We start from the raw sequence: 22,979 nt of genomic DNA on the forward strand, positions 1-22,979 counted from the left end.
GAGAGAGAGAGAGAGAGAGAGAGAGAGAGAGAGAGAGAGAGAGACTAAGAAACAACCGTACCTGTACTTTTCAAAAGAATAGCAGCTGAGTACATATAAATAAAATAATATATAATTCCACCATCTTGAAGAATTGTAGCAGCTAGCTTCCACACCATGATCAATAAAGTAATATTTTTCATTTCAGTTTTCACAAGAAAATACGTAACGAAAAAGAGAGAAATTTGTAAGAAGATCCCAGTGTTTACTGAACAAGTTTAAGTTTGTTTCTTCTGTCAATTAATATTTTTGGTATACATTTTAATCTGACTTATCGTAGATAGTTACATAGTTGTATGTACAGAGGCCAAGGCGGGGCAAGTCCCAGAGGAAGTAGTACAAGTAGTTCTCTTTCCTTTCCAGTTCCACGAGAAAGGAAGCTTTACGGTTTTAAAGGTGTAAGTGTTTATTACCTCTGACAAGGGTTCGAATCATCTTGGTTAAGTAAACTTAACTTGCTGTGTGGCAGCTGACGCCAAAACAACACTGAGACTCTGTAACGCGGTACGCACCACTGTGGTACAAGAGACAGAAACGATTACCATCGGTCCGAGTCGCTTCTTCCCCGCTCCTAAGACCCATGAAGGTCCATCATGCATTCCGTAACCCTCTTTGTTTACAGATCAGAGACCGTACTTATAAAGCTCTACTAAGATGCCATCCTAGTTAGGAAAAGAGCTTAACCCACGGGACTTAAGTGCTAAGTGACCGTCCTAGCAGGAGACATCGCTAACCACTAACATGAGCAAACGTTGTGTAATGTTTTTCGAGGAATCTCGCAAGGAATGGGTGAAAATGTGTAAAAATGATATTTAAAATAAAATAAAAAATTATATATTTTTATCGAGTGAGTTTTCAACAATCATCTGCTCATTTTAAGCTTGATAATTCAAGGTTTACTGTTTACTATTATGATGGAACCTTAAGGAGCGCGCGGGCTCTTATACTACCTTGGGAGGTGTCTTATCAGTAAGATGCATCTTTAGTACTTAAGATGCTGTCTTAAAGATTTAAGACTCGAGTTCCGCCATTTTGGTGACTTAAGACGATCATTTAACGTTAATATGTCAAGTTTGTGTTTATAAGTACGGGCCCAGATTACTAAAACCTGGATTGTAGCTTAAACTCGTTCGGGAAGGTGGTACCGAAACACCTCAGGAATTAAATTTGCTCTCTCTCTCTCTCTCTCTCTCTCTCTCTCTCTGGAAGTCAACAACTGTTTATCTTATTCTTTTATTGCACATGCACATACATAATTGTTGTGTTAATCATTACCTATTTTCATGTGCAAAATAAAGACCAAATTCCTATATGAATAAAAAGTGATGGCTGAGCACTTGCTCTATAATAATAATAATAATAATAATAATAATAATAATAATAATAATAATAATAATAATAATAATAATAATAATAATGATATATCTTATACAGGTCGGTGAATACTAAGGGGGCGGCACGAAAGGCTCCGCACTGAGAGGACCTTCTGGCATACAAATTTTCCAGCCGCGTCCCTCAACGTTTATAAAGAGCAGACTTCGCGAATAGACGCCCTCGATGCTTCATGACGGAATGCTTTCTTTTCTCCTCTTTTCTTTAATTATTTCTTTCTTTCCATTTCTTCTAATTGTTCGGCTTCTCCATCTTCTTTTTTCTAGTTTATGAATGTTGGGGAAGAAAAGAAAAGTATCATCCTTTGATATCCTACTGCTTCATCCTTTGTTCTACTTTACACTCATACTAGGGCTGATTTTTTTTTTTTTTTCAAGTTTCATTCTGATACACTGCAATTGATATTCTTCAAATTCTTCGCCCTTTTATTTGTCTCCTCCCACTTCACTTCGTTTAAAGTATTAATTCAATTTTCCCTCCATTTTCCTTGAATTCAATACGGTTTTATTTGCATTGCTTTATTTGAGGCTCGTTTTCCATCTTATTGTTTATTTTTATTTTTTCAGACTTTCTGAAAAAAAAGATTTTTCTATTTTTGTTTCTTTTGCTAATTCAGACCGGATCTTGCCTTTTCTTCGCCTTCGTTCGTTTATTAAAAACATTCAACTCCACTCATGAGCATTTTTTCCTCGAGCCTTTCTTTTACATATATCTTATTTTATTTTTTCACATTTTTCTCACTGTGCTCAGCATCATTTGTTCATCCATCGCTCTCCTCGTCGACGGTCCTCATCCTTGCACACGGCTGGCCAGGAAGGACGGCTGGTGTCACTTGCATATGGAAAACGACTGCTCCATTTTTTCCACGAACTTTTGCTGAAGGAACAAGGTGCCGGATCTAGCTGTGGAGGAGGTGAAGGTGCCCGCCCACGGTGAGTGATTAGACTCCTCCATTAGATTTCCACAAGCTTCTTTACTTCCACGGCTCGCTCCCGGCGGCTGCCACTCCTTCACCACCACTCCATGTTAATGGACAAACATTTATATATGTCGACAATAAATTGGCCTGAAATATACTTTCCAGGATACTGTTCATGTCTACTGACACAACATCGTGTTTGGGTTTATGAGAGTGAGAAAGAAAAGCATCGAGGCACGAGACTAATGGACGAATCTTGTCCCGAGTTTTTACATGGAGGGGAGAACGTTTCTGCGTCCCTCTCTTGTTGGTATGCATTGCCGAGGAGAGCTGGAGGAAGAATACGGAGGTACCAAGTCGGTGAAAAATGAATACACGATTATGTACTATGAAGGAAGTGGCGAGGCGACACTACCAAAGACTGGCACTGTCGCTGAGGTCATCACATCTTTATCCTTCACATCGTTTTCAGTGACCACGAGACTGATTAAAAAAGTCCCCAGCCGGCAGGGAATTGAGAAAAAGTTTCCTTCAGCAGACAGGATGGGATGAACGAGGCTACGGGCAACATTATCTGTGTGCGGCAGGTGGAGGTCGTCAAGAGGTCCGTACGCTAGTCCTTCTGCTCCCCTCCTCATATTTACCGCGTGGCTCAGGTGCCGAAAGAATGGGTTAATTTTCCTGGGCCTAATCAGGTGAGCAGCAACTATGAGGCACTCTGGACCCTGCGTGGGGAGGACAGAGGCGCGGTGCAAATATGAAGTGAGGAAGGGAGAGGGGACGGGAGAGGAAAAATGAGAAGCAGAGTAAATATGGGATGATGAGAGGATAAGGAAGAACACTATAAAGAAAAGAAAAAAAAAACTTATGAGGAAGAAAATTCTTGAATCAAAACAGCAAACATGAGGCTTATATTTCTTGATACTAAATGAACAAACACACAGCGACACGGGGCGTAGTCACATCTACAAGCCTACAGTTGTTTCTTTTTTTTTATCTATTTATTTTTTTTTATGTACGAGAGGCACCGGCCAAAGGCAACAAAAATCCAATAAAAAAAAAAAAATAAATAAATAAAAAAGGCCCACTGAGAGGCCGATCCCCGAATAGGGTCCAAAGCGGTAGTCAAAAATTGAAGGGTGTCTTGAAACCCCCTTCTTGAAAGAGTTCAAGTCATAGGAAGGTGGAAATACAGAGGCAGGCAGGGAATTCCAGAGCTTACCAGAGAAAGGGATGAATAAATGAGAATACTGGTTAACTCTTGCATTAAAGAGATGGACAGAATAGGGGTGAGAGAAGGAAGAAAAGAAGAAAGTCTTGTACTACCACATAACCTACGCACTGGCTGTCATATTTCCTACACCAAAACAAGTATCCAACACGTTTCCTACACAAAAACCCTTTGACAAATTAAGCAGTTTTTAGAGTACTGACATATTTCCTATAAGGATACACCGTATCTCCTACACACAAAAATCGTTTCTGTTACATTTCCTACACTAAGTAGGCACACCCCCTTAGCGAGACACCTCTGTACTCGACGCTTCTGGCTCACTACACTCCTGACTTGCAGGGGATGTGGCCTCTTCCAGCGACTGTGAAATCATCCACATGGATCAGAATGTAAATGTATCTTTTGCATCTGTCGAGCACATCATGCTTCGCGCCAAGCGCCGAATTCAATCGTCGGTCATAGCGAAACAAAATGGCGCATTTCAGACATAACTCAGAAACTCTTATGGACGACTATAAACTCCTATGGACGACCATAAAATGACGCGGGCGGGATACTATATGCCTAAGACAGGGTTCACCCTGTCCTTCTTTGAGGCAATAAAGTATTATCATAAATCATTGCCGGGAGGGGTACGATCAGTTTTCCTAAACCTTACCTTGAGACGCCTGCGCGTGTGGGACTATCAGCCGTAATCTTCTCCTGTATATAACTTTTTTTTTTTTGATTAGATACACTGTCTAACTTATCCAAAAGTCGCAATATGAAATCAAAACAATTTAAATTCAAGAAAATAATGTCAAGAACCTATTTCATTCCATAAATTTAAAGTTGACAAATTGTGAGCGTGCGTTCTAGCAGCAGACAGTGACTGAGATAATGACCCACTACTTCTGATAGCCATGAGACTGACGATCATAAATTCTGTTATCTATGACGGTTAGGTAGGGTTGACCATAAACACTATGTAGCATAAGGGCCCAGGCCTATAACGGAAACCTCAGATCTGTCATCAAAGATCAGGGAAGTGGTCACTTGGCAATTTATTTTTTACTAGCACTGGTACTATTGATGCTCACAGTTTAGAAATAGAATTTTAACGGCACTGTTTTACACTGTGCTGTCACTCTTATATCAGCTATTCACATCACATTTACAAGGATCATTCATTCCAAATCATCTTCACCTTGATGATCTGAGTCTCAAAAGGTGTATGATCTTGCAATGCAATGAATTCCGAACAAGCAATGGGTGATTCTGAAAGCAGTTTAGGTAAAGTACTTTACTCTTATTAGCCACAGGTTCAGATTGAGGTCACTCAATTCCATTTTTCACAAAGCCTGTGCAGGAGGATACAGAACTTTTACAATGACAACAGTTTGATAAGTGGGTCAGAAAGATCATGCCTCTAGGTTATGTGAAAGCCTAGAGGATGCATGAAGCACTTGACGTGAATGATCATTACTAGGCAAAAATCACAAGATTCAAAACATATATCACAGAGTACTGGATTAAAAAAAGTAACTACAGAACGACTCTTTGTCTTCGAATTTTCTCATAGAACTTATAAAGACGTAGTCATATAACAACAGAGTGAAAAGCCATTGTCCGCCAGCACAAGCCAAATATCTACACTCGTAACACATTTTCACTAATTTCGGATGGCAAACACAAGTAAGGACATTGAACTTCCCTTGTTTGAGCAGCAGATAACAAGAACCCTGCTACACGTTCCACTTGTATTGCCATTTATGACAAGCTTGAAATTTTCATGTAAAAAGTATCATTTCAATGTTTAATAATTTATTACATATACGCATGTTTTTTGTGAGAAATAAAAAGTGCCATTTTAATTAATGTTCTTTGTAGATGCACTATACTGTCACTGTTCTTACACATTGGCGGTCATATTTCCTACACAAAAACAAGTGCCAAGCATATCTCCTTCACCAACTCTGTAGGAAATACTTTATAGGAAATATGTCACTGCTCTAAAATCTGCTAAATTGGTAGAGGAGGTGTGTTGGAAATGCGCAATCTACATGGTATAGGGAATGTGGCGGAACCCCCCTCCTCCATACACACACACACACACACACACACACACACACACACACACACACACACACACACACACACACACACACATACATACATTGAAAAAAGAAAAAAAAAAGACAAAAGACAAAAATGAGGATCGATGGATACAAGGGGGCCCACGTTGAGGGGAATCTGCAAGACATATTTTAGGGCAAAGATGCTGTGTCTCGTCCCAACACACACACACACACACACACACACATACGTGCCCGTGGTGATAGCGGTGCGGAGTCCCACACAGGTGGCGAGTGTGTTCCAGATAGTCTTGTACACAAAGCCACGCATCAATCGTCCACATGAAGGATTTTCTCTCCGTTAAATGATAAATCAAGCCCCCCCCCCAAAAAAAAGGGAGAATAAATGACAACTTGATTTAAGTTCACTAACATTCAGTTGATATTAATTTCCTAAACTACTTTTTTTTTTTAACAATGAAACTATTCTCTCTCTCTCTCTCTCTCTCTCTCTCTCTCTCTCTCTCTCTCTCTCCTCTCTCTCTCTCTCTCTCTCTCATCTCTCTTCTCTCTCCTCTCTCTCTCTTTCTCTCTCTCTCTCTCTCTCCTTGTTATTTTCCCTTTGAAATTTACTGAGCCATATCCTCTTTCCTCTTGTCTCCCCCTCCTCTTTCCCTTCCTCTTCACTGCCTTGTCTTTCTTCTAGTCCCCTCCTTCTCTTCCTCCTCTTTTTTCCTTCCCTTCCTGTTATCATGGACTGTTCTTTTCTGCTCTTTATCTTTGACAGTTTCTTTTTTTTCATGCACAGCCATTCACGAGGCACATCCCCTCTCATGCGTCTTTCTGCCTGTATCCTCCTGGGAATCTGTATGGCTGCCTCTCTCTCTCTCTCTCTCTCTCTCTCTCTCTCTCTCTCTCTCTCTCTCTCTCTCTCTCTCTCTCTCTTCTCCTCTCTCTCTCTCTCTCTCTCTCTCTCTCTCTCAGGAAAATGGCTGCTGAGAATGAATGACAGCCTGACTCACAACTGTATAGAAATATAACATTATAATAAACAATACCAAAGGTTCAGAGAGCACAGGGCAATTTGAGGAAATTTCAAAAGGTTACAACAGTGCAGCCCGGAAGGGGGTGCAGCGACAGGAGAGGGAATGCTTAAGAACTGAAAACATTATCAAACACTATACACCACGTGGAACTGCTTATGATGTAAGATTAATGCGTTGGTTTCAGATCATGTAAAAACCAGAGAGAGAGAGAGAGAGAGAGAGAGAGAGAGAGAGAGAGAGAGAGAGAGAGAGAGAGAGAGAGAGGAGAGAGAGAGAGAGAGAGAGAGAGAGAGAGAGAGAGAGAGAGAGAGAGAGAGAGGAGAGAGAGAGAGAGAGAGAGAGAGAGAGAATAAATTAATAGGTAACAAAATGCATATTTTTCTACATACCAATTATTCAATGGAGTTCGTGTGACACCATCTGTGGGAGAAAAAATGTTTTGGATAAGGTGTTATTAAGTTTTACATAAATACAGGATATGGGAAGAAAAATCTCTCTCTCTCTCTCTCTCTCTCTCTCTCTCTCTCTCTTCTCTCTCTCTCTCTCTCTCTCTCTCTCTCTCTCTCTCTCTCTCCTGATGCCAAGATATAGATGCTGAAGCGTGGTCCGTGTGGCGTAATTAAGCCGGCACCCTTTACTGATGCTCACAGTTTGGAATATATTAACGCGCTCTCTTCCTTTCAACTTCAAACAAAATCTTGCAGTACAGATTAACGTACATGTAACACTAAGTCACGGAATACACTCACAACGTTGATGCTATCGCTGCTACACACTCGTTGTTACAACTATTATTGTTTTTATTTGTTCACATATACATAAATATGAAACTACAATAGACTTTTGGTTGTAACGGTGAATTGTGATGGGCAAAACAACATCACGAAAGTTTTCAGTGCCAAGGTACCTTCACTGCGTTTTTATTCTGTTAATCTTCAGTGAAGCATATTAGTTTACGTAAGGATGATAAAGCAGGACTCTATGAATAAAATTGGCTCCACAAGTCTTTGTTTCTCTTAATTTTCTTTACTTATTCATTATACTATTTTGAGGGCAGGGAGACGTTGCTGAAATTGTCGTCTGGATGCAGATGTTGTGTGTAAGTGTGTGTGTGTGTGTGTGTGTGTGTGTGTGTGTGTGCGCCAAATATTTATGGCAGAGGAATACTCATGGCAGAGGAATACTCATCAATATCAATCAACACACGAGAAGATGAGCTACAGCTTTACATGCAATTATCACACAAGGAGAGTGAGTAATTCACGTCTACAGACCGAGACAGAAACTTGTCAGATATAAATTCACGATCGGAAATTTTTGTGACGCAACCACGATATCGATTATTTTTTTTTTTTAATGAGGTTGGCTTCTGACATCTCGAGGGACCAACTCTTCACTGGTATAGAGATTTTAGCAGGTTGGGAGTGTGGAAGGGAAGGTGGTGCTGTGGTTTGGCCCAACAAGGAAAGGAAGGTTTTTGGACGCTACCCAAGAAACTGCCGGAATGTGGCTCAGAATGTAGACTCGTGCATATTATCAAGAGACAAAATGCTGTATATTACCAAGAAGCAATAATGCTGGGAATATACAATAATTTCACCGTTTTGCTGTTTCCTTTCATATATATATATATATATATATATATATATATATAGATATATATATATATATATATATATATATATATATATATATATATATATATATATATGATTTATTTATTCATTAAGAAAAACTTTTATGTAAGAGGGACACCGGCCAAGGGCAACAAAAAATACAAGAAATAAAAAAAAAAGGCCTACTGAGATGCCGGTTACCCGAACAGAGTCCGAAGTGGTAGTAAAAAGTTGAAGGATAAGTGTCTTAAAACCTCCCTCTCGAAGGAATTTAAGTCATAAGAAGGTGGAAATAAAGAAGCAGAGTTTACCAGAGACTGGGATGAATGATTGAAAATACTGGTTAACTCTTGCGTTAGAGAGGTGGACAGAATAGGGGTGAGAGAAAGAAGAAAGTCTTGTGCAGTGAGGCCGAAGGAAGAGGGGAGGCATGCAGCTAGCAAGATGAGAAGAGCAGTTAGCATGAAAGTAGCGAGTAGAAGACAGCTAGAGATGCAACATTGCGGCGATAAGAAAGATGCTGAAGACAGTCAGTTAGAAGAGAGGAGTTGATGAAACAAAAAGTTTTTGATTCCACCCTGTCTAAAAGAGTGGTATGAGTGGAACACCCCTAGGCATGTGAAGCATACTCCATACATGGACGGATAAGGGCCTTGTACAGAGTTAGCAGGTGGGGGGGGGGTTGAAAAAAAACTGCCGGAGATGTCTCAGAACGCCCACCTTCATAGAAGTTGTTTTAGCTAGAGATGAGATGTGAATTTCCAGTTTAGATTATAAGAAAAGGGCAGATCGAGGATATTCAGTGTAGAAGAGGGGAACAGTTGAGCGTCAATGACGGGTATAGTTGTCTGGAAGGTTGTGTCGAGTTGATAGATGGAAGAATTGAGTTTCTGAGGCATTGAACAATACCAAGTTTGCTCTGCCTCAATCATGAATTTCAGAGAGATCAGAAGTCAGGCGTTCTGTGGCTTCCCTGCGTGAACTGTTTTGCTTCTTGAAGGATTAGACGTCTATGAAAAGACGTGGAGAAGTGCAGGGTGGTATCATCAGCGTAGGAGTGGATAAGACAAGAATTTTGGTTTAGAAGATCATTGATGAATAATAGGAAGAGAGTGGGTGACAGGACAGAACCCTGAGGAACACCACTGTTAATAGATTTAGGAGAACATTGACCGTCTACCAATGCAGCAATAGAACGGTCAGAAAGGAAACTTGAGATGAAGTTACAGAGAGAGAGAAGGATAGAAGCCGTAGGAGGGTAGTTTGGAAATCAAAGCTTTGTGCCAGACTATATCAAAAGCTTTTGATATGTCTAAGGCAACGTCAAAAGTTTCACTAAAAATCTCTAAAAGAGGATGGCCAAGATTCAGTAAGGAAAGTCAGAAGATCACCAGTAGAGTGGCCTTGACAGAACCCATACTGGTGGTCAGATAGAAGGTTGTGAAACGCTAGAAGTTTAAGAATCTTCTTGTTGAGGATAGATTCAAAACTTTAGATAGGCAGGAAATTAAAGCAATAGGGCGGTAGTTTGAGGGATTAGAACGGTCACCCTTTTAGGAACAGGCTGAATATAGGCAAACTTCCAGCAAGAGGAAAGGTAGATGTTGATAGACAGAGCTGAAAGAGTTTAACTAGACAAGGTGCAAACACGGAGGCGCAGTTTAGAACAATAGGAGGGACCCCATCAGGTCCATAAGCCTTCCGAAGGTTTAGGTCAGCGAAGGCACGGATATATATATATATATATATATATATATATATATATATATATATATATATATATATATATATATATATATTATATATATATATATATATATATATATATATATATATATATATATATATATATATATATATATATATATATATATCCGGCATTCGAGTATCCAGCAGCTTCAAGTATCCGAGTCTTAAAATCAATAAAAAATCAATGTGTACTCGTAAAAATCGATTAAAATTCCCGCGCGAGGCATACTTTGTCCCCTCGCCACCAGAGCGCACTGCTTCGCGTCACCCGCGGCCCACTGCACTGTGTTTACTCAGTGACCCAGTCCCGCATGTGCACTGTTTATCGCCTGACGCCTTCATCATGCCTAAAGTTGTAGAAAAGAGGAAGCGTGTTGTGCTCACACTTAAGCAGCTGAAAAGATCAGCTGCTGATTAAGATCAGTTGATCTTTGTTATGGTGAGATGCGTGAGTGTAGGGTGGTGATTGTGGACATAATTTCACTTCTATTCAAGTATCCGGCAATATTCAAGTATCCGGCATGTCGGCGGTCCCGTTGATGCCGGATAAGAGGGATTTTACTGTATATATATACACTAATAATTGAGTTTTTTTTTTTTCTCTCTCTCTCTCTCTCTCTCTCTCTCTCTCTCTCTCTCTCTCTCTCTCTCTCTCTCTCTCTCTCTCTCTCTCTCTCTCCTTCTCTCTCTCTCTCTCTCTCTCTCTCTCTCTCTCTCTCATTTAATCATATTCCTTCATTCTGCTCCTCCCTTCTCCCGATTTGCCTTCCACTTTTCCTCTTTCTTTTGCTTCAAAACCACTGATGAAGCTCTTAATTCAATCTGTCAAGAAATCACGTCCTGAGGACCTCATCAGGAATTTCATGGCAGACAAAGAATCGGACGAGACGGCAATAATTTCTTGAAAATCTTGTGGTAAAGAAGGTAATTTCTGCATATTTTGTGCGAAGGATTGGAGGCCATGCTAATGAATTTTTCGGGGAAGGAACACTTTACAAAGCATCACCGGATGACCACTATAAAAAAATACAGTGGCACGTAGCGAAATAATACGAAGCTACTTATATATTCATAAAAAAAAAAAATGTTGAGAGGAAAATGTGGTGGCGAAACAAGCTGATGCAGAAGTACTGTAATCGAAACGTAACAGAATATTATCACTTAACTTTACTTTATTATCACGTGTTATAACATGAAATATACCTTGTGTGTTTCAAAAGAATTAGAAAGTAATCATACAGAATTATCACGTACTTAGGTATCACACACACATTCATTCTGAAATTGTCACACACATCTATAAAAGAAAAAGTAAAATATGAATAATTAATAATATGTACACACCTAAAAGGGTAAGCGAATAAAATTAGGATACAGGATAAAAGATATGTTAAAAGGAAATCGGTCTGCATTGCTGGCATAAGCAATAATAATTAAGACAAGTTCAGTTTTGAATCAGTAATAAATTTTAAATCATTAATAAGCCGTATACTTGCTGGTACAAAGGATCTGGAATACCTGCTAGTTCTACATTTTAGTGATCTCATTCTTCTCCCTGATGGTAACATTTTATAATAGTTTCAGTCTTAGTTTTCTCTAATAATTTTCCTTCCTATTTATATTTACTCATGTTCAAGAGAGAAGAATTACAAAAGAGTTGCTTCTGAAGTATGCGGACACGCACGTTCACAAGCCATCACTCGTGTCGATCTGCTGTCCGAAACTTGCACTTTTTCCCCCGAGGTGTGCACACCTGTACTCTTCCACTCACCTGTATGAGAGAGAGAGAGAGAGAGAGAGAGAGAGAGAGAGAGAGAGAGAGGAGAGAGAGAGAGAGAGAGAAGAGAGAGAGAGAGAGTGAGAGAGGAGAGAGAGAGAGAGAGAGAGAGAGAGAGAGGAGAGGAGAGAGAGAGGAGAGAGAGAGAGAGAGAGAGAGAGAGAGGATTGGGGGGGGGGGAAGCTAAAGCCTACATACTTCCAGTGTTAAAGTTTAATACCTCAAGACCAACACATTGCGTGAACCAAACGGTACACCCTTTGCCTTCATCTCCTAGGTTTTGATGAAGAGCCTACTGATTTGTAGTTTGCTGCGGTGACCACTCAACACAGGCATAAAACGAGGTCAAATGTTTATCACAGCAAAGAAAACAATGACTCTTAATAAAACACAGTACTGTACACCAATATTTGTGTGCTGCATTGAAGAACCGCAATAAAATTTTTCCAAGGTTTTTATTGAAAATCATTTCACCTGACTTGTAAACACCACATATTGCGGTGTACGGCGATTAATTTGTTGCTGTAATTCTGTATTGTTCCAGCACAGTCCAACATTGCTATAAGATCAAGTGAGATCCACTAAGGACAACAGGATTTGGTGCTTTTGTTTAAATTAAAAGCCTCCTTAAGATTGGTCTACGGGTCACCACGGTCGTCGTCACTTGATACCTGACCTTCAGATTATCATCTTTCTTGTCCTTGTCATTCACAGATCAGCTGCTGTCACTTTTATTCGCATTTCTTAAATTACAATACTACATTAGAATCTTACATTGTCATTAAAGCTACATCGAGCTCTTTCAAGAACATAAGAACATAAGCTGCAAGAAGTCAGTAGTATAACACGTGGCAGTCTTTTGTTAGCTGTGGCTACATATCACAAATAAATAATGATCATAAACTGATGGTGTATTTCAATTATTATGTAGTCTGTCTGGATTTTTTTCTTATTTTTCTTAAAATGACAGCATTCTGGTAGTATTGTGTGAAGCATCTAAACTGAACAGAGCACTCTGTAACAATGGCATTCTAAAAAGGAGATAAAACTTTAACGTCTAATTATAGACTTGTCAGCTTAACTTCTGTTGTAGGTAAAATAATGGAGTCAGTAATAGCGAATAACATTAGGGAGCATTTAGACACACATAATTTGATAACTCAGTCACAGCATGGCTTCACGAAGGGGAAATCTCACCTGACGAACTTGTTAAGCTTTTACAGTAAAGTTTACGAGGCAGCAGATAATGGTGATAGTTACGACATCCTATATCTAGACTTCAGTAAAGCGTCTGACAAGGTACCCCATCAGAGGCTCCTGAGAAAGGTTAGGACGCAAAAGATAAATTGGAAGGTGTTATACTGGATAAAGTCGTGACTAAGCGACAGGCGACAGAGTTACAATAAACGGCTCTGAATCCGAGTGGGGTCAAGTAATTAGTGCCACAGGGATCTGTATTAGGACCATCGTTATTTTTAATATATATCAATGACTTGAATAGTGAAATTAGTACCGGTTGGTAAATTTGCGGATGACACGAAGGTAGGTAGATGAATTAGGTCAGAATCGGATGCCATCGCCTTGCAGGCAGATTTCATCGCCTTGCAGGCAGATTTAGATAGGATGAATGAATGAATGGACGGACAGATGGCAAATGTAGTTTAATATCAACAAATGCAAAGTACTTAGCGTAGGTAGAGGAAACCCACACAGTAGGTACACAATAAACAACGAAGCTCTGGTAGGTTCAGGGTACGAAAAAAGATTTAGGAGTTATAGTTAGCTCTGAACTCCGTCTAAAAAAAAAGCAATGCATAGAGGCCAGAAATAGGGAAAATAGGGTATTAGGATTAATTTTTAGGAATATTAAAAGTAGAAGGTCCGAAGTAATATTAAAGTTATATTTGGCGCTGGTCAGACCTCATCTAGACTACGCAAATTACAGGAAGGATATAGGTCTATTAGAATCACTACAAAGAGAATGACTAAAAGGATACAGGAGATGAGGAGTATTCCTTACGAAGCGAGACTGAAGCTGTGAAATTTACATTTTTTAGACAGACGTAGGTTAAAAGGGGACCTGATAAGTGGTATAAGGGTTATAACATGGGGGACGTAATCAAAATTCTTTGGATCAGTAACCAGGACAAAACAAGAAATAACTGGTTCAAGCTTGAAAATTTTAGGTTTAAAAAGACAGAGAAGGAATTGGTTCTCAGATAGAGTGGTAGATGAATGGAAGGGACTCAGTAATCAAGTTGTTAGTGCTGAGTCATTAGGGAGCTTTAAGAGAAGATTAGACAGATTTATGGATGGGAATGATAGCCGGAAATAGGTAGGTGTATTTCATACAGAGATTGCCACGTGTAAGCCTGATCGCTTCTTGCAGCTTCCCTTATTTCTTATGTTCTTATGTTGTAAAATATAAGGCTTCGTTAATGTGGCGTGAAAAGAACCAGGTAGCAAGCTGCAGGTACAAGGGCTTGCTGCTATGGTTCATTTGCTTATAAATTTACCTAAGGAATAAACTTACGTAACACTTGTTGGTCACTACTTTGGGCAACTGCATACAATATCCATCCAAACTTATGGCTGACAGGATACACCTAAATCTTTGGTAAGCGTGCTTCTTCTTGTTCCTTCCCCGAGATGCACAACTCTGACGTCCCTGTTGTTTGTTATATAAACTTACAATTTCTAAAGCATGAGCGTTCCTTTAAGAAAAGGTGCGCCACACACAGTAATTCGAGCGATTTATCAACACAGACTATCGCTGCGTGACACTCATCCTCGGCGGACCACTAAGCTTCACGGGGACCAGGCTTCACTAAACTAGTTTCCTAATTATAAATCCTTTTTTTTTTCTTTTCTTTTTTTTTTCGTCCAACACATCAGTCTTTCCTGTTACATCCTGCGCTTCCGTTCGTCATTTCCCTGTGTCTCGTGGTATAATCTTTTTTTTTCTTTCTCGCCTCTTCCTGCCCTCATTCACATTAGTGTCCTTGCGTCATCAGTGCAATGGTTGCCGCTCGTCTGCTTCCCCTCCCTCTAACCCAAGGTCTCTTGCGTGTCACTTGCTATATACACACTTGCCTTCCCTCACTGGTGCAAAAAGATGGGGAAAAATAAATATCTAAAATAAAAAAAAAATTGAAATGATGATTAATAAAAGAAGAAAAAAAAAAAATAGGCCTTTTGCAGGTGCTGGGACACATTATTTTGTAAATTACAATTATTAGCACAGGAGAAAACAACCTGTGCCTACAATTCCCCTCCCAGTAATAGCGTTCCATGAATATGACCTTAAATCATTAAAAAAAGGGGTATATTCGTTTCCAAAACAGTATAGGACAATCCCATATAACTTTAAACATACAGGTATACATTATTTTTTAATCTTTTCGTATTCAAATTCAGGAAAAAAAAATATTACCTTTCATCTGGAGATACCTGTTTTTACTTAGTTGTTCCATATGCCACTGAAAAAAAAAAAAAAAAACTATACAAGTGATATCGACGAAAACCTGAATGAGCTATTATCAACGTAATTATTATTCGCACCATTTCCTATAATGAAGTGATACGAGAATAGATCTCTCTCTCTCTCTCTCTCTCTCTCTCTCTCTCTCTCTCTCTCTCTCTCTCTCTCTCTCTCTCTCTCTCTCTCTCTCTCTCTCTCTCTCTGCCGGAACTATCAGCAGAGCATCCGTTTTTTACTTTATAAATATATATATAGTATATATATATATATATATATATATAATATATATATATATATATATATATATATATATATATATATATATATACAACTTGTAATAAGGAGGAATAGAAGGATGTTAACAATTTGGCAATGTAATCCATGCATGCGGGCACAGGCACATGCGGACACATTCTTTCGATTCTTCAGTCGCAGTTAACTGAAATAATAGTTTATAAATTCCGATCACCAATCGCACTACTATGAAAATGGCAACATATTATTCTGGTTGTAATATATTGTGGCGATATCAGTGACCCAGATAACTGTGGACTCACCCCAAGCTCGCTGGCATTACCATGCAGCTGAGAGGAGAGGGGAGCCATGGGGCACACACTCTGTTTGCCAGTGCAGGATATTAACAAACAAGACATGTCTACCTGAATTCGGGATGACTTGCTGCATAAATGAGAGCTCGGTAGGTATTGTATGTGTTCCGTTGTGAAGATATCTTAGAGGGTCTTGGTGTGTTCCCAGGATCTGACAGAGGTCACCTGAGGCAAATAATTCTATGGCACGTTGAAATATCATAAAAAAGAAGGCCAATCTACATTCACTTCCAACGAGCTTTGTGTTTTCCTGATGTATGAAAAATGAACGTCAGTAAAAACGAAAACATCAAAAGCTGGTGGTGATCTAGGAAATATCATTCTTCCCAATAATGTACATGTTTGTCAATATCGGATTCAACAATTCTGAAAAAGAAAATGAAAACTGAATCGCGTCCCTCGCATGACAAATCGAATACTTGATGCGCTGCGTTGGAAAATCAGGTTTCAGAGTTTGGCAGTTCTCCTGTTGGTTTCATCTAATAATAGAAAAATAAACACTCAGCTGTATTGCCCGGATTTAATAAAAAGTAGAGTCGGTTCAAGGGATTTAGTGCAAAACTTATTGTCTGATCATTTGGCTATCTATTGTTATCAGTTTATATGTACATTTACACATCTGCGTAATCAGGCATGTTCTGCATGTCAGACCCTATCAAGATAATTCTATCATCATCCAAGGTAAGACTTCATTATTTTACTTATTTTCTTGTATAACTGATCAGATATGCAAATGATTGATTTAAATATATGTCACTTTAAAATTAATTTGAGGACACCAGCTCGACGCATCCTTGTAACACCAACACAAAAACAGATTCTGACGTTACTTCCAGACCCTGCCTCACTTTAGTTTGCTGTTTTTTTTTTTTTACCTTTTTTTTTCAGGTGAATTTTGGAAATATAAGTGATTTTTTTTTACACACTTCAAGAACAAGTAAATTATCTTCCATACTGTCCAACTTATCACGATGCCTATTGTACGAGAGAGAGAGAGAGAGAGAGAGAGAGAGAGAGAGAGAGAGAGAGAGAGAGAGAAGAGAGAGAGAGAGAGAGAGAGAGTTACTCACTACCAACACACACACACACACATATGCGTGCATATACATAGATAAGAAGATAAATTAATATATATACAGAAAAAAAATTATATATATATATATATATATAGTATATATATATATATATATATATATATATATATATATATATATATATATATATATATATATATATATATATATATATATATATATATATATATATATATATATATATATATATATATATATATATATATATATATATATATATATATAAGGCGCAATCACGTATAATCTCAAACATTTTGGGTGAAGATATTGTCTTAGGAGTTGTGAAAAGCATAGTAATTTTATTAATGTCATATAAAGAGGACTGAGAGGAAAACTAAATATGAAATAAACAAATACAAATGTTCGTGCAAGGAAGACCAGGAAAAAAAAAAAATCATGAACACCTCTGGGTATGAGTTTTAAAAGAAAAAAGCAGGACACAAGACTCGTGTGGTCGGGTCACGTTTATGAGGACAGATGAAGAGTGTGCGAGGCGTCGAGAGATGGAAATGCCTGCTGCTGTAAAGGAGGTGGACGACCTGAGAAGAGATGGAAAGACAACAAGAGGAAAGGCGTGAGAGACAGCGAGAGAGAGAGAGAGAGAGAGAGAGAGAGAGAGAGAGAGAGAGAGAGAGAGAGAGAGAGAGAGAGAGAGAGAGAGAGAGAGAGAGAGAGAGAGAGAGAGAGAGAGATGAATATTTCCAAGACGGTGGTGAGAGATGGAAGCGGATCACCCGCACCAGCGACCCCATCTGAAGAGGGGATGGAGTTGCAGGATTACACAGTATTCATCACAGTAAAAACACGTGAGGGATGCCACTGCAGTCCACAACACTGGGTACCTTTCCCACGGGTTCTGCAAGTTGTTGTTGTTGTTTCCTCCGTTTTAGTGACTTGTACCATTTAGATCATAATGATACGACGACGACGACGACGACGACGACGACGACGACGACGACGACGACGACGATGACGACAACAACAACATAGACAACAATAGCGAGGATGACGACAATGACAAGTACAGAGACAGAGAGAGAGAGAGAGAGAGAGAGAGAGAGAGAGAGAGAGAGAGAGAGAGAGAGAGAGAGAGAGAGAGAGAGAGAGAAGAGAGAGAGAGACGGGCTATAGACTCTCAAAACCTTTCTAACTGTAATACTTTTTTTTTTAGTAAAATGTTTAATATGAATATACATATATAGAGAGAAGTCTGCAGTCACCACCGCTCTCACCATCACCAGTATTATTATCGTTACCGCCACAATCACAATCAACACATCCCTCACCATCACCACTAACATATAGTATGAAATCACTGCTATTATTGTCACTGTAACATCTACTCTTAGAGCCATGGTCAGAGTCACGATTATTACCACCCTCGCCAACACCGTCTACCTCCATCACGTTTGCACCTTTACACTAACGTAAAAAAAAAAAAAAAAAAATTTTCGTCATACGGAAGAATCACCGTGCAGGAGGTTAATAAGAAGGCACATCTTTACACGAACATTTTTTTAACCTTTCTTTCTGTAGTTTCGCATACAGTAGTGCAGAAAACTTAGAAATAGTGCTGATGTGAGACGATCATCACTGAACACTATTACCTAAGGATGCCAAATGATTAACGAAAGATCACAAATGTAGTATCAATAATACATCCGTCCTAAGCCGTAACAGTCTGTGGTTTCGTCCTTACCGCGGTACAGTCACTCCACACTACCACACATGTTATTATCTTACCAGTTTCATAATCTATCTTCTCTGTTTTCCTCTTACACCCTGTCTTCTTTTGTAGGTTGTCACAGTAACCATCATTTAATTTTTCTATTCCCTGTTCTCCTCCTTTTCCTCGCCCCTGGATTTGTTTAATGGCTGTTTAAGATTTAATGAATACATCCATCCCTTCCTGTTTGTAAAGTTAATCTCGAGGGCAAACAGAAGTATGGACTGGAACTATGGAAGTGAAAGCAGGAGGGAATGAAGTGGGGTGAATAAGGGACAAATGGTAGAATCAAAAGAAGAGAAGAGAGGAATGAGTGAAAAATCTTAGAACAAAACTACACAAGGAAGGCTGATTTGCCTTTACCACATACACATACTCGCCAGTATATAATCATTAAATAGATTCAAGAGACGCAAGTTGTTAGCAGTACTGTTGCGCCTTCGCGAACACAAGGACAAAGAGTGATTGCAGCCTATGTTGACCTCTAAAAGCTTAGTGAGACGCTCGCATGAGTTAATGAAATCACACCAAAGGAAAAAGAAAAAAGAATCTATGAAAAATATGGATGAAAACTTTAACGCTCTTTCACTTAGAATGAATAAATGGACCGCCAGTGTTTTGTGCCTCGTAACCATTGACAAGGGGACGAGATGACCTCCACTGCAGCGTGGAAAGAGAAGCAGAGTGAAGTGGCCAGGTGTGGGGAGAAAATCCTGCACCACTACCTATATTTGGTCCCGTAAGCCATTCACTAAGTACAAAATAAATGGAGCGAGCATTATCAGAGATGTAGGCTGGCGCTCTCCTGTGCCGGCTAAGGTCAAGCTGTAGTAATGGCAGTTGAAGCTGATTGCTGCCGCGTCATAACACCTACCGTAACAAATCCTGCCCACTTTCCCGCGGCGCCCACTCCCTAACCCTCGCCGGCCACTGGAGTTGCATTCAAATAGTAGCTTCCGCATTGTATCCTCCGGCAACATCCGATGCTGTTCACAGTAACTATCCTATCCACCGGGAGTTCCAGCACACACACACACACACACACACACACACACACACACACACACACTTGTTTACCACCCTCGCAAAAAAATAAAAAAATAAAATAAATAAATAAATAAATAATAATAATAATAATAATAATAATAATAATAAATAAATAAATGAAATACAATATATATAAATAAACTTAAATTATAATATATATATTATATATATATATATATATATATATATATATATATATATATATATATATATATATATATATATATATATATATATATATATATATATATATATATATATATATATATATATATATATATATATATATATACGAGTATATATATATATATATATATATATAATTGCTACAACCCCTCTCACAGCTGCCTTTAACTCGAGTAGCTTGCCTAGATTATCACCTATGTAATCTAGTGTGAGGCCTAACTGAGCAGTGTACTGTGGGTCCCACATTCACCTACACAAGATCCTTCTGGGCTCCTGTGGTGAATCAAATAATGAGGTCGCCATTCGATATTTACGCAAGGACGGAGAAAGGATTAGCAATCACCTTAACAGACACTGCACACGTTCCACTTGATGGGAATGAATCGTATAACCACAACTATGACATGGGACAAACGACTCTGAGGATTGTAATACTCTATGAGCTACCTCCCTCTCGAAACAACAACAAAACCACCGACGCTCACAGAATATTGCCTCTTGTTGAACGGTACCATATACACCCTTCCAGAAGACAGGCCAATACAACCCAGGAACGACAACGCCCAGGGAGAGAGAAGACGTTACTGCACAGCAGAGAAACTATAATCCTCTGGGCCCAAAATTCTTAAAAGACCTACGAAGCCCAGTAGCATTTAACAGTACAGCAAGACGATACACCAAACACAGGACAACGGACAGGGACAGACGAAGGGGGACTCGCTGTCACCAAGAATCTTACTGGCACCCCCACACTCAGTCAAGCCTTTATGACGGATGTGTTATCTACTTAAATCGACGGGACCGGTGATGCCGCTGACTCATAAACAATATTAACTAACAAGCACCCTCTAAAACAAGTAAATACCGACCTAATAGGTGCCAATGCTCCCTATTTACTCATTACGCCCTCTCCATCCATGTCTCAGAACCCGAGTGGTGTGCGAATAGGGATACGCCTCACACAAGGCGGGAGGAAGTCGCATGACAAAGAAAAGGGGGTGTAGGAATAGGGGTGGGAACTGATGACGCACTGCCCACCCTCCTTGCTCACTCACTACAAGGCAATGATAACGTTAATATTGATTGCTGCACTTCCCTGAAGGGGCTAGTTGCAATTTAACTATGTACATCCACTCTCTTCCTATTATTCATCAATGATCTTCTAAACCAAACTTCTTGTCCTATCCACTCCTACGCTGATGATACCACCCTGCACTTTTCCACGTCTTCTCATAAACGTCCAACCTTTCAGGAAGTAAACAGTTCATGCAGGGAAGCCACAGAACGCCTGACTTCTGATCTCTCTAAAATTTCTGATTGGGGCAGAGCAAACTTGGTATTGTTCAATGCCTCAAAAACTCAATTCCTCCATCTATCAACTCAACACAATCTTCCAGACAAGTATCCCCTCTTCTTCAATGACACTCAACTGTCCCCCTCTTCTACACTGAACATCCTCGGTCTGTCCTTTTCTTATAATCTAAACTGAAAACTTCACATCTTATCTCTAGCTAAAACAGCTTCTATGAAATTATGTGTTCTGAAACGTCTCCGCCAATTTTTCTCACCCCCCCAGCTGCTAACTCTGTACAAGGGACTTATCCGTTCATGTATGGAATATGCTTCACTTATCTGGGGGGTTCCACTCATACCTCTCTTTTAGACAGGATGGAATCAAAAGTTCTTCGTCTCATCAACTCTCCTCTAACTGACTGTCTTCAACCTCTTTCTCATCGGCGCATTGTTGCATCTCTTGCTATCTTCTACCGCTATTTTCATGCTAACTGCTCTTTTAATTTTGCTAACTGCATGCCTCCCCTCCTCCCGCGGCCTCGCTGCACAAGACTGTCTTTTTCTTTCTCTCACCCCTATTCTGTCCATCCCTCTAATGCAAGAGTTAACCAGCATTCTCAATCATTCATCCCCTTCTCTGGTAAACTCTGGAACTTCCTGCCTGCTTCTGTATTTCCATTTTCCTATGACTTGAATTCCTTCAAGAGGGAGGTCTCAAGACATCCTTCAATTTTTGACTGCCGCTTCGGCCCTCTTAGGGGACCGCGGTCTCAGTTTTTTTTTTTTTTTCTAGGGGGGTTTGTTGCCCGTGGCTGATGTCATTCCTACATAAAAAAAAAAAAAAAAATTCTGCTTCGTCAAGGAATAGGGGTTTTAATATGGTGCTGTAAAGAGAAGTAGGGGAAATAAAAAAAAAACATATTGTAGCCTACACAACTGGGCAGCCACGGCGCACCGGACTTTAGTTTCTCTCTCTCTCTCTCTCTCTCTCTCTCTCTCTCTCTCTCTCTCTCTCTCTCTCTCTCTCTCTCTCTCTCTCTCTCTCTCTCTACTCATCTTCTTCCTTCCTCCCACTATTTTCTTATGTAACACTTTTCGCAACTCATAACACACACACACACACACACACACACACACACACACACACACACACACACACACACACACACATATATATATATATATATATATATATATATATATATATATATATATATATATATATATATATATATATATATATATATATATATATAATATACACACTATAGATGTAAGTGTGATTAGCCTCAGTCCTATCCAAAGATTAGTCACTATGTGCTCTGAGGTCTTTCCTTAGAGGAACGGCTAGCTGTGTCACGAGACCAGCAGATGACTGTGAGTGAGTGCATAGCATTCCATATCGTACACTATTCCTTCGATCAGTGTCACTTTACTAAAGACCCCTTGTGTAATAGAAGTCCATCCATCACCCACGATCCATCAGTCTACCGAACGACATTCAATCCAATTACAACATCCCTTCACCCAATAAGGAATATTACGACATTCTCTACCATTAATACATTCCCACAAACAACCCATCAAATCACTGCTGCCGTCATTCTTACTCCGTGGTTCTCCTTTTCCCCTGACACACAGAAAGCCAGGCACAGCACCACGCAGGCCAAATCAACACTCTCAATACCCTCAGAAGCTTCCCAGACAATGAACACCAC

General features: G+C 39.4%; 1 long non-coding RNA gene across 2 annotated transcripts in view; it reads right to left on the reverse strand.

The window, feature by feature from the left end:
• The window catches only part of LOC135089744 (uncharacterized), a 320,684-nt gene that overhangs the window by 79,740 nt on the left and 217,965 nt on the right, over positions 1 to 22,979 (reverse strand). For both annotated transcript variants that reach the window (XR_010261621.1, XR_010261623.1), the window contains exon 4: positions 7,074 to 7,104. This is a non-coding gene — a long non-coding RNA (uncharacterized LOC135089744). The remainder of the gene's footprint in view (positions 1 to 7,073; positions 7,105 to 22,979) is intronic.

The sequence above is a fragment of the Scylla paramamosain genome, chromosome 3, assembly GCF_035594125.1.
Source record: "Scylla paramamosain isolate STU-SP2022 chromosome 3, ASM3559412v1, whole genome shotgun sequence".
NCBI classification, from domain to species: Eukaryota; Metazoa; Arthropoda; class Malacostraca; order Decapoda; family Portunidae; genus Scylla; species Scylla paramamosain.